This window comes from Rhinolophus ferrumequinum, chromosome 13, assembly GCF_004115265.2.
Source record: "Rhinolophus ferrumequinum isolate MPI-CBG mRhiFer1 chromosome 13, mRhiFer1_v1.p, whole genome shotgun sequence".
Taxonomy (NCBI): domain Eukaryota; kingdom Metazoa; phylum Chordata; class Mammalia; order Chiroptera; family Rhinolophidae; genus Rhinolophus; species Rhinolophus ferrumequinum.
This window is the reverse complement of record NC_046296.1, coordinates 10,430,945-10,442,836: the sequence shown is the minus strand read 5'-3', so window position 1 is coordinate 10,442,836 and position 11,892 is coordinate 10,430,945.

Genomic DNA, 11,892 nt, shown 5'->3' with positions numbered 1-11,892 from the left:
TGGATGAGCTGCTCCCTCTAATGGCTATTGTACAAGTTGAAACTTAGGGAAATGTTTTATTTCTATATTTGGAAATGCAGCCAGAAGAGGTAGGGAGAAGAGTGGAAAAGAATTCTATGTATCTTCCCCAGGGCTATTTTGTCTTCTGTACCAGTTGTTCTTGATCATTTTGTATAATACCTTGGCAAAAACATAGTAGAAGGTCAACAAATAAGATTGGGAATTAGTAAAGAAAATGAAGAATTAAATGAATTACATCTTTTTAAAATAATTGTTTTATTTTTCAATTATAGCTAACATAGGATGTTATATTAGTTTCATGTGTACCATATAGTGATTAGAAATTTATATAACTTACAAAGTGATGACCTCAATAAATCTAGCACCTACCTGACACCATACATAGATACTACAATATTATTCGCTATATTCCTTATTCTATACTTTACATCCCCATGATTATTTTCTACCTACTGATTTATACTCCTTAATCCCTTTCTCCTTTTTCACCCATCCCCAAATCCCCTCCCAGCTGGCAACCATTAAATTGTTCTCTGTATCTATGAGTTTGTTTCTGTTTTGTTTGTTTATTGTATTTTTTAGATTCTACATATAAGTGAAATTATGGCATTTGTGTTTCTCTGTCTGACTTACTCCACTCAGCATGATACCCTGAAGGTTCATCCATGTTGTTGCAGATATCAAGATTTCATTATTTTTTATGACTGAGTAATAGTCCATTGTGCTTATGTATCACCTTTTCTTTATCCACTCATCTATTGATGGATACCTAGGTTGCCTCCATATCTTGACTATTGTAAATAATGCTGCAGTGAACATATGGATGCACATGTCCCTTCAAAGTAGTTTTGGTGTTTTGTTTTTGTTTTTGTTTTTTTCAGATAAATAACCAAAAGTGGAATTATTGGATCCTTCTTTGTGTTTTGTTATAGGCTTTGTTTTAAAGTCTATTTTGTTGGTATACATACTGCTATTCCAGCTTTTTTGTTTGTTTCCATTTTCATAAAATGTCTTTTTCCTTCACTTTATGTTCAGTCTGTGTTTTGATCTGAAGTGAATCTCTCATAGGCAGCATATGTTAGTGTCTTGTTTCTTACCCATTCAGCCGCTCTATCTTTTGATTGGAGCATTTAATCCATTTGCATTTAAAGTGATTATTGCTAGGTTTGTAGTTATTGCCATTTTATTATTTATACTTTTGATCATTTTTCTTCTTCTTAAAGAAGACATGTTAACATTTGTTGTAATACTAGTTTGATGTTGATGAACTTCTTTAGCTCTCTCTTGTCTGAGAAGCTGCTTATCTATCATTTAATTCTAAATGACAGCTTTGCTGGGTAGAGTATTCTTGGTTGTAGGTCCTTGGTTTTTATCACTTTATTTTGTGCCAATCCCTTCTTGCCTTCAAAGTTTCTGTTGAGAAATCAGCTGACAGTCTTATGGGAGCTCCCTGGTAGCTAACTAACTGCTTTTTTTCTTGGAGCTTTTAAGATTCTTTCTTTTTTTGCCCTTAACCTTTGTCATTTTAATAAATTATAATGTGTCTTGGTGTGGGCCTCTTTAAGTTTATCTTGTTTGGTACTCCCAGCCCTTCCTGAACTTGTGTGTCTATTTTCTTCACCAGGTTAGGGTAGTTTTCCGTAATTATTTCTTCAAATAAGTTTTCAATTCCTGCTCTCTTCTCTTTCTGGTACCCCAATGATGCAAACATTGCTACGCTTGATGTTTTCCAGAGGCCCCTTAAACTATTGTCATTTGTTTTGGAATCTTTTTGCTGTTCTGATAGGGTGTTTTCTACTACTTATATTCTAAATCACTATTTGATCACCTGCTTCATCTAATCTACTATTGACTTCCCCTAATGTATTTTTTTTATTTCAGTTATGGTATTTTTCATTTCTCACTCTATCTTTTTTTTCTATCTCAATTTTTATGTGCCTATCTCTTTGTTAATGTTCTCACTGGGTTCATCTATTCTTCTATGTTTATTAAAGATCCTTATATCCAGTGTTTGAATTCTATATCTAGTAAATTGCTTGTCTCCATTTTGTTCAGTTTTTTTTCTGGAGCTTTGTTTTATTCTTTCATTTGAGACATGTTTCTTCATCTCCTCATTTTGCCTGCCTCCCTGTGTTTGTTTCTATGTATTAGGTATAACTGCTATGTTTCCCTGTTTTAGTAGAGTGGCTTTTTGTAGTTGGTACCCTGCAGGTCCCAGTGGCACAGTCTCCCTAGCCACTTGAGCCAGATGTACCAGGTGTGTCCCTTGTGTGGATTGTGTTTGTCCTCCTGTTGTAGTTGAGTCACAATTGCTGTTTGTATGTCAATGGGGGGATTACCCTCAAGCTGATTGGTTGTGGGGACTGGTCATCACTACAGAGGAGGAGGTGTTGTGCAGGGGCTGACCCTATCAAGAAAGATTCATATTAGCAGGTCTCTGGTGCCTGCCCAGTTTGCCCCTGGGTGTGACACACAGAAATAGCCAGGTGATGCTCCAGCTGAGTTTGAAGCTGGCCACCAGGCATGCTGGCATGGAACCTCCTGGGAGCATCCCCACCTCAGGCCAAGTTCAGTCACAGCCTGTGCCCTGCCTGACAAAATGTGACAAAAGCCACAAAGCAATTTACAGATGGCAGCCACCCATGCTGGACTTGGAGGTGCCTGGGAGAGGTCAGGCTAGAAACCGAGGACAGCTGCCACTAGTGCTGGGCTTAGCTCTGCTCAGCCAGTGGTACAGGGCTTGCCAAGGCCAGATACTACTTCTTTAGACTTTGCAAACCTTTGAGAAATTTTAGGAAAGTTTACAGTATGAGCCAAGGCAGGTCATTTATACGAGTATAAAAAATTTTTTTGGAAAATGTCTTGTATAAGTCTGCAAGTTGGGTGGGGTATCAGGGAATCACCAGGGTGGGGAGAACAGTGTTAGCCAGGTTGATGGAAACTCAGATATGGCACCCACTTGCGCCTGCTTGCATCTGCATGGGACAGGGGAGAGCTCAACAAAGAAATAATGGCTTTTGCCAACACTTCTCTCTGGGAGAAAGCTGGCTCTCCAGCCCTTACCCTGCAGCCAGAGGAATGCCTGGGACTCTGGCAGCTCTCTGTCTCATTCAGCCACAATCTTTGCAGGTTTTCATAGCCAGAAGTTGTGAGGAACCCTGGGCTGGAGAACCTGGAGTGGGGCTGGGAACCCTCACTCCTCAGGGAGACCTAGATAGCTGAGACACCCCTCCCAACTTTTAAATGTCACACGTTGGTGTGGGATCAGCTGGTTCTATTTCTCCATCTCTCCTACCGACCTCAACATGACTTTTTCTCTATGTCTTTAGTTGTAGGACTTCTGTTCAGCTAAACATCAGCCAATTCTCAATGACTAAAGTTTAGTTGTAATTTTGATGTGGTTGTGAGAGGAAAGCCCAGCGTTTACCTACTCCACCATCTTGATGGAAAATCTCTTATTACTTCTTTTTCTCTTACACACAAAACTGGGGAATTGTGGTTATGAAAATTATTGGAAAAATAGTCTAATGGCGCAGATTGTCGTTTCATTTCTGCTACTTTATAGAAATAATTATGTTCACATTGTATATTTGAAAATTGGGAACTGTTTTATTACTATTTTATTCTCACATGTAACCTGGAGATAAGCTTTTTTTGGAAAATGTGGGGAATCAGCAATAAAGTATAAGGTGAAATATTTGAAATGTTCTATTTTGAAACTGGAATTTAAATAAATAGAACTTACTCAAGCAGGAGGAAAGTCCTATAGAATTGTCTGCTATTTGTATTCTATTTTAAATCTCAATTTAACAAGGCACAATAAGGGAAGTTTGGAATAAGAGACATGATTCTATATTGTTTTATCCTGGTCCCATTATATTAATCTATCCTGACCCCATAAGGGCTGATAGGATTTCGGAGAGTGAAAGAATCCTTATGGAGCTCAGATACCCTGCTATAATCTTATCAACTTGTTACCTGTGAGACTAGTTTGCTTAGGTCTTATTTCAACAGCACATGTCCTTCAGGCATTAGCATAACTGAATGTCTTATTCTGAACATCCCCTTGGCCCAGCAACTATTTAGCATTATTCCCTAAATTTAAGCATCTCTGAGATATCCCTCAACTTATGTTCATGCTACCAAACATGTATGTAACTGGCACTCTTTCAGACGTCCATAATAGAAGGTAAGTGTATATGAGTTTAGTCTATCATAGTCTAACTTATTTTTCCCATCAGCACATAGTATGACTTCTACATGTCCACAAGAGATTAGCCCTTTTGACTGTTTTGTGAAATTCATTCTTGAATCCCCCCAACCTCTCAACCCAATGAAAACAAAAACAAAAACAGTTCTCTTGAGGCCAATTCTTTAATGTGCTTTACCGGTTATTATCAACATCTGGTATTTGGATCAGCAATACCATAGTATAAATCAAATCCAAATGAAATCATACTATATATATATATATATATATATATGTATATATATACACACACACACACACACATATGTGTGTGTGTGTATATATATATATATAGTATGATATAGTATATATATATATAGTATATATATAGTATATATATATATGTATATATATATATATATATATATATATATATATATATAATGTTGAGAACCTGCTTAAAATAAACTACAAAAACAGGAACGACATGTAATTAAAGGACAATGGTGTGGGATTTTAATTTCTACATTAAAAACCTATTTAAGCTACTTAAGATATAATTGAAGAGATTTACAAGATTGTTGTAGCAATGGCATGTGATAACTTTTGGAAGCTCATAAGAGAAATCCCAGAACAGAATAAGTACTAAATGTGTACTGCTAAAACCTAAATTTTGAGTGTTTCTTTTTCCATTGCTGGCATAAACAAACCTAGATTAATTTTTGAGATCTCATTGTCCCAGCTCTCTCTCTCATTCTCTCTTCTCTTCTTTTACTGAAGCAGCAAAGCAACCCTCTCTTGAGTATTTATACTTACATTCTGAAGAGACATATGCAAATCTGCAGGATGCCCTTGAGGATTTTGCATTTGGATCTGTGACCAAGATAAAATGAACCAAGCACATTTTACTTGGCAGTACCCTTATGGCAAAACATCTGAAGAAGCTTAAGAATTGTCATTGTTATTTTCCTGAACACTAGCATTTTATGTCTTTTACTAAAGAGCCTTAAAAACTTCCTGCTACAGATAAAAGTATGTAAATAAATTCTTATTTACTTATACAACCATATTATTGAGCTTCTTAGAAGTAGAAGGTGATGGAAGTTCTACAGCTCAGAAAGAATATGGTCTCTGTTTCCCTTGTATGTGTTTTACAAATAGTATAATGAGACCGAGATGTTAAAATACATTCAGTTATTTTGAAATTAACTGGGTGAATGGATATTGTTATATCTTCATAAAGACCAAAGTGATTTTAAGCAACTATTTTTCTGATTATTTTATGAGGAATATTCTGAATAATATTTTTCTTAGTTGTGTGTGTGTATGTGTGCACATGTGTGTGTGTTTCTCTGTATATGTTAGAAGTAGTATTGAGAACTTCTCATGGGAAGTCTATCTAGTTAAGAAAACGAGACAGAGGAATCTTCACAGAGATGAAACACTGTCAAAAGGTCAACATGTCTGTTTGATCTTAAGATGGTAAGACATGGAGAAGAAACCTGAAATAATAAAATTACACTTGGGTTGGACATGAACAGCTACAAAAAACTCAATGGTCTAAGTCATAAGTCTTGAGGAAGTCAGAAATAGTGTGTATAAATAGATTGAATAAAGGTCAAATAGTTAAAAGGAGGTGGGTAGGCATGTGGGGAATCTAAATATAAGAGATAGAACTCAAGACACTGGCCTGAACATAGTTTAAGACTTCAGTCCAAGGAAGTTCAATATTATTTAAGTCTTTTATGGAGGAAGAGACTAAGGTTAAGGGAGACACTGTTACTTGGCTAACGTCTTACAAATAGTTGAAATCAAAGTAGAGGAAATTGAAGCTAAGACTTCTTAGTGACAATAAGACTACATTGCCTCCAAACTTAGGAAGAAGGTACAGGATGACAGTGTGCTTGGTCTAATATAGGATTAAAATATCAATGACTTGGTGGCAGTAAGGATCCTAATGAATTGCCAGATTAGTGGTCTAATTGTAATGAAACAGGAGTCAAGTATTCATGAGTAGGCCCCTGATCTTGGTTCAAGGAGTGTCTTCATTCTATTTCCCAATAAATGGAGTAAGTGCTTCCAGGAATGTGTAGAGAAGGATATTAAGAATTAAAAGAATAAGATAAAATATAGGAAACAATGTTATCAAAATTGTTATTTATTTTCACATACAGAGTAGGGGAGAATTAAATATTATTTTTCATCACACGATTTATATTACTACTTGACTCTATTATAATATGTTATAGCTGACCTCTCTGCAACTGTTTTCCCTCTACTCATCTTAGGTTTATTGACTGGGGCCCTGTAAAATAGACTAACCCCCCAAAAGACATTAACAAGAGAAAAACAAACAGGACTTAATTAACATGTACACGATGCGTACGCATGGGAGTACCCAGTGATGAGTAAAGCAAAGGGGTGGTTAGAATTTGGGCTTTTATACCATCTTAACAAAAAAACAATAAATTTTTAGAGAAATGAAAAAGACTTTGAGCTTCTAGGTGGGCAAATTCTGGTAACACAAATATATGAGGAAACTGAACATGAATAAGGGCTAATTTTTGAAGTATTTATTATGTGGATTTGTCTGGTGCTGTCTCTGGGTGTCTAAGGGTCTAGAATTATCTCTGGTAATTAAATTCTTTCCTTCCTGTTAGAGAAGGAAAGGGGACACCTTTTTAAATCCATGTCCTGCTATTAGGAAAATAGGAGAAGAACAGAAAGCTTTCTTGTATTTACTTCTCAAATGTCTTCAGCTCAAAAAAATGCTTATGACAAAGCGATATATTTTGGGGTGGCATTTTACGCTATACTCACTATCCTCACCTTTGCCTTCCCAGATCAATATTATTTTATATTGAATATATGGTGATGGAAGATCTGACTCTGTGTGATGAACACACAATGTAATATGTAGATGACATATTATAGAAATGTACACTTGAAACCTATATAATTTCACTAACCAATCAACGTCACTCCAATGAATTTAATAAAAATTTTAAAATATTAAAATATAATATTAAAATAATTTCTACAAAATTTTCATTGAAATATATTTCATGAAATCTATTATATACTACTAAGACAATTCTAAGGAAAGAGTCCTTAAAGTATTATGCTATCTTAGTATTAACATAGTCTTCATAGGATGAATTTTATTCATTCATTCTAACACTTTCCTTTTATTTTTTTTTGATATTGTCACTGTGAGCCATACTATTTGGGTTAAAATTAAAATGTGCAGTTATCACTGTTATAAAGGAAATTCCAAAAACAAAGGAAGGAAACATTTGACAATAAAAGTAGTGCCATTATTAAAATAGTAGTATGGCTTTATCATAAGGTTTAGGTCACAAACTAGAGAAATAGTGACCTAATTATTATTATTATTATAAGTATTATTATTATTATTATTATTATTATTATTATTATTATTATAATAGTGACCAATTATTATTGGGTGATGCTATTCAATGCGTCGTCTTAAAAGACGTGTTTTCAGTGATATAACTATTTGGTTTGGTGGCCACTCTACATGTAACCATAATTCGAGCTATTTTTTAAGTATTCCAATTTATAAATTATTATATTTCAAATCTAAATATCTTGTAGCTACATTGTACACAAAAAGGAAAAGTCTAATTCCAACTAGTGTTATAAGTAAGTGAACATCCACATAACAGATGTAATAGTTCCAGCTGGAGAAAAAAAGAGAGTCCCAGATTCAAGGATTCAAAATCCTATTACCATGACATCACCTGCTTAATGACTAAAAAAAACCCAAAAACTTAGCATTTTTATGCTAATATGAAGAATTTCATTGACCCTTCCATTAAAAAAATTACTTACTGTGAATGAAAGTTAACGTTTATATCAATTTATTGTCAAATTCTTCCAATTTGAATGTTAAAAGATACAAGCCCTTCTTATCTCTGGGTTGCCAAGTAAGTGAACATTTAGAAAAATGAGATTTTGGTGACTGTTTTCAATCCAATTCAAAGAATTGATGAGAAATCAAACATGGCCAGATTATTGTCATTAGTTCTACTAGGACTAAAACTAGAATATTATGTTAGATAATAAATATCTGTATTTGTATATTTGTGTGATTAATAAACAGCAATGCAGAACAACATTATACCTAAATTCCAAATTATGTTAGTCAAGAGATGGATATATGGGAAAACTGTTGTGTATTTCAAAATATAATCTCTAATTTTCTGAAAGTAAAGACATTTTTCAAAAGGGGGGTGGCTATGGCTACTTTGACAGTGAGTCAAACAGAGTGGTAATAGGTATACGTCTGAAAGATCAACTGCAGATATCATTTGCAAAATGTGTGAGACAAACATTCTTAATTTGTGATTGCATTTTTCTTGTTGCTTCATCTCTGCAGAGGAAAGTCTGAGTGAAAACCCAAAGGGTAATAAATTATTAAATTGTTTGAAAACATGAGGCCGATTCACTTAAATACCCACTGCCTATTATCATATAATTATAGTACATATCCTTACTTCAAGCGCTCTTATGTATTCTATTAATTATATCGCCTTTTCTCAAATGTACACAGGACTTTTAGACATTATCTGATGATTTTTTTTCAATAAACCAATGAAATAGCTACAGTAGAAATCAATGTTACTATTTCCTAACACAACTATAGGTATTTTTATTCTTATAATTAGTTTAGCTATTGCTATGGGGTTCATTCAGATTAAAATATTAACAGGGTGCTCTCTTTATTTCTGGACATATCTACTGTGTTATAACAGAGTGCTATGTATTAGTTCCTACAGATAATTAGATTTAGTTTTGAAGTAGACTTTGAAAATAATTGCTGCCCTCTCCAAATAATATTAGTGACATTAAGCCTCTGAATTGTCATTCGAGGTATATCTAAATGTAACCACTGAATAATTAACTCCATAACTGTTTGATTAGTTTCAGCAGATTAATTAACGATGATAGAATCCTAGAGTTGGAAAGAAATTAAGAGTGGTCTATTCCATTATTAGATCTCCACTTCTAATATAAAATTAAATATATATATAATGTACATATTCTTATATGTACATATTCTTTCTCAGATGAATATATAATATGTACATATTCTTTCTCAGATGAGTCAGTTTCCTTTTGGTCTTCCTAATCCAAGGCATGATAAAAAAAAATTCTTGAATCTAAGAAGGAAAAAGACCGAGATAAAAGTTCTAGAATGAGGAAACTAAAACAAGACACAAAAATTCAAGTCTAGTAAATTAATCATAATGACTTTCAAGACAATACGATATTAACTGCAAAGAAAGAGGAATAAATCAATAAAGAGGGGAGCTGTTTTTCTCTTAAACTGGGGCTTTTCTTGAAATATTTTTACAATCAATAAAGAAAGATTTTAATTTGCACTATATTGTTTCCTTTTATTAGTGGTTGAGTCAATGATTTAATGGTTTATTTTGCAAGTGATGTCTCTTGTTCTATGAAATAAGATATCATCATCCCTATTTTATCCCTATAAAATAAAGAAACTGAAGCTAAAGAGGATAAGTAAACTTACTATAGGTTCAAGTTATATACTTCAGAGATACTGGAGCCCTGGCAATGTTACTGCCCAGACAGTATTATATTCTCTCCCTTTGGAAGATAAGGACGAATTCTTCATAAGTACAGAAAGAAAGAATTGTTAAGTGCTCAAACTCATCAATAACCCTCAACCTGCAATGTAATAATGACAATGTAAGAAATACAATAATGACAACAACAACAACAACAACAACAAAACAGATCAACACGCCAATAAAGAGATTATTTATATTTTCTTCAATTATGAAGAATACCTTCTGTGAATAAATAACCGATCTAACATTTTGTTTTATTCTCTTAGATATGTTTAGTACATTAAAATACAAACTTAAAAACTTTAAAAGGATCAGAAATTCAAGATCTATTCATTGTAATATTTCCCAAAAAAGCACATTTAAAAAAATATCTTATATTTAATTTAATAAACTATCTACGTGTATGGCACAACAGTGATATAAACCAGAGAGAGTGAACTTCTGGAATGTTTTGCTCATTTAGTGTTTTAAAGAGCACCAACCAATAAAATGTTAATGAAGAGCCACCGATTACACTGTATTTCATATAAAAGACTTGGAATACATAACATGCTTTTTATGAGGCTCCTCCTTAAAACTAATCAAAGGTAGTATATGTCCTTTCGGGTTCAAAATGTTGGAAGAAAAAGATTGGCATGACTGAAGTCCAGTCGCAGTCACCTTGCAAGTCTGTAGGAAGCTGGCTTGTTCGGGTGCATTCCTAGTCGTGCTTTGTCTGAGAGCACTCGGCCTCAGTTGTCCTCAAGACTGTAGCTCTTCTACCGCTTCAGTTTCCGCAGCACTCACGCTGCTCATGTTGTTGGGCAGGCATTGAACCATTCCTTAGTGATGAAAGGAAGAGGCAAAAGGCAGAGACCAATCGGCCATGGACCTTACCTCAAAGATCTTAGAGTTCGGGAGGTGAGATAAGATAACCATGTCAATCTTAGGGATATAAAAGTTAAAGGAAGAAGAGATTATATCTATGTGAGAAGAATAGAAAATTCACAATTTCATTTGGGCAACGTTTTTAAAAATATAATTTGGATTTCAAGATAGTATCCTTGCTAGGTCATTAAGTTTTATAAATCCCTCCCCACCTTGAACCTTATGGAAAACCTAAAAATAACACCTTTAACTGAACCCTGAGATTTTTCCAGATAGTTCTTCTTATCTACTCATTTTAAATTGCTTACTTTCTTCTCATTTTCCTTTTTTTAAAAAACGTATTTGCCTGTTAATTGGTCTTCCCATATACACTTAGATCATTTGGATAAATAACTAGTTGGATTATCTGTTTTGTCTTAACTTATTCTTTAATTCAATGGCTATGAATTTAATGTAATATGAGTAAATCACTGTAATAGGGACTAAGGTGAGAGACAAAATAGACGTAGCCCCTTTCCTCATGCAGTTTACATCCTCTGACATCCAAAGGTTTTGAAAGAAGTCTTTAATTTTCATGTCTACTCATTCTACTATCTCTAAAATTGCTTAACTTATCTCCATTTTCAACAACCCAGGTGAAATTCTGTCAGTTTCCTATACACAGTCCAGATAAGGTAATGCATTGAACTACAGCTTACGGTAGAAAGGATTTATAAATACAGAAATGCAACCATGATGAAACAGAATCCTCAGCATGTAGAAAGCACAGAGTAGATGCAGCACACACAGAGATGAAGAAACATTGTTTGTTGTTTGGAGTACATGAACTTGAGTAGTGGAATGAAGTTCAGGACACAGATCATTGATTACCATAATATGATACCAGTCTAAGTGATATTAAGGAAAAGTCTTAAATAGAAGAAAAGGCAAGAGAGATTTAAAGTAAAAGAGGAAATAATATTTTAGTGGACTATTTACAAGAAGATTGGACTGTCGAGGTCAGAGGATACATTTTTTTTTTTAAATGAATCATGCTAAGACTTTATAAAACAAATGGAAACTTAGCTTTCAGGATGAGTTTAGTCCAAGACACTCTTGAAAGCCAAGTTTCACTGCAATCAAGGTCTCTAATAGTCCTGTAATAATAAATGAACCATTGATCTTTAAATCCTATCCAATTAGCTAAAATGTTTT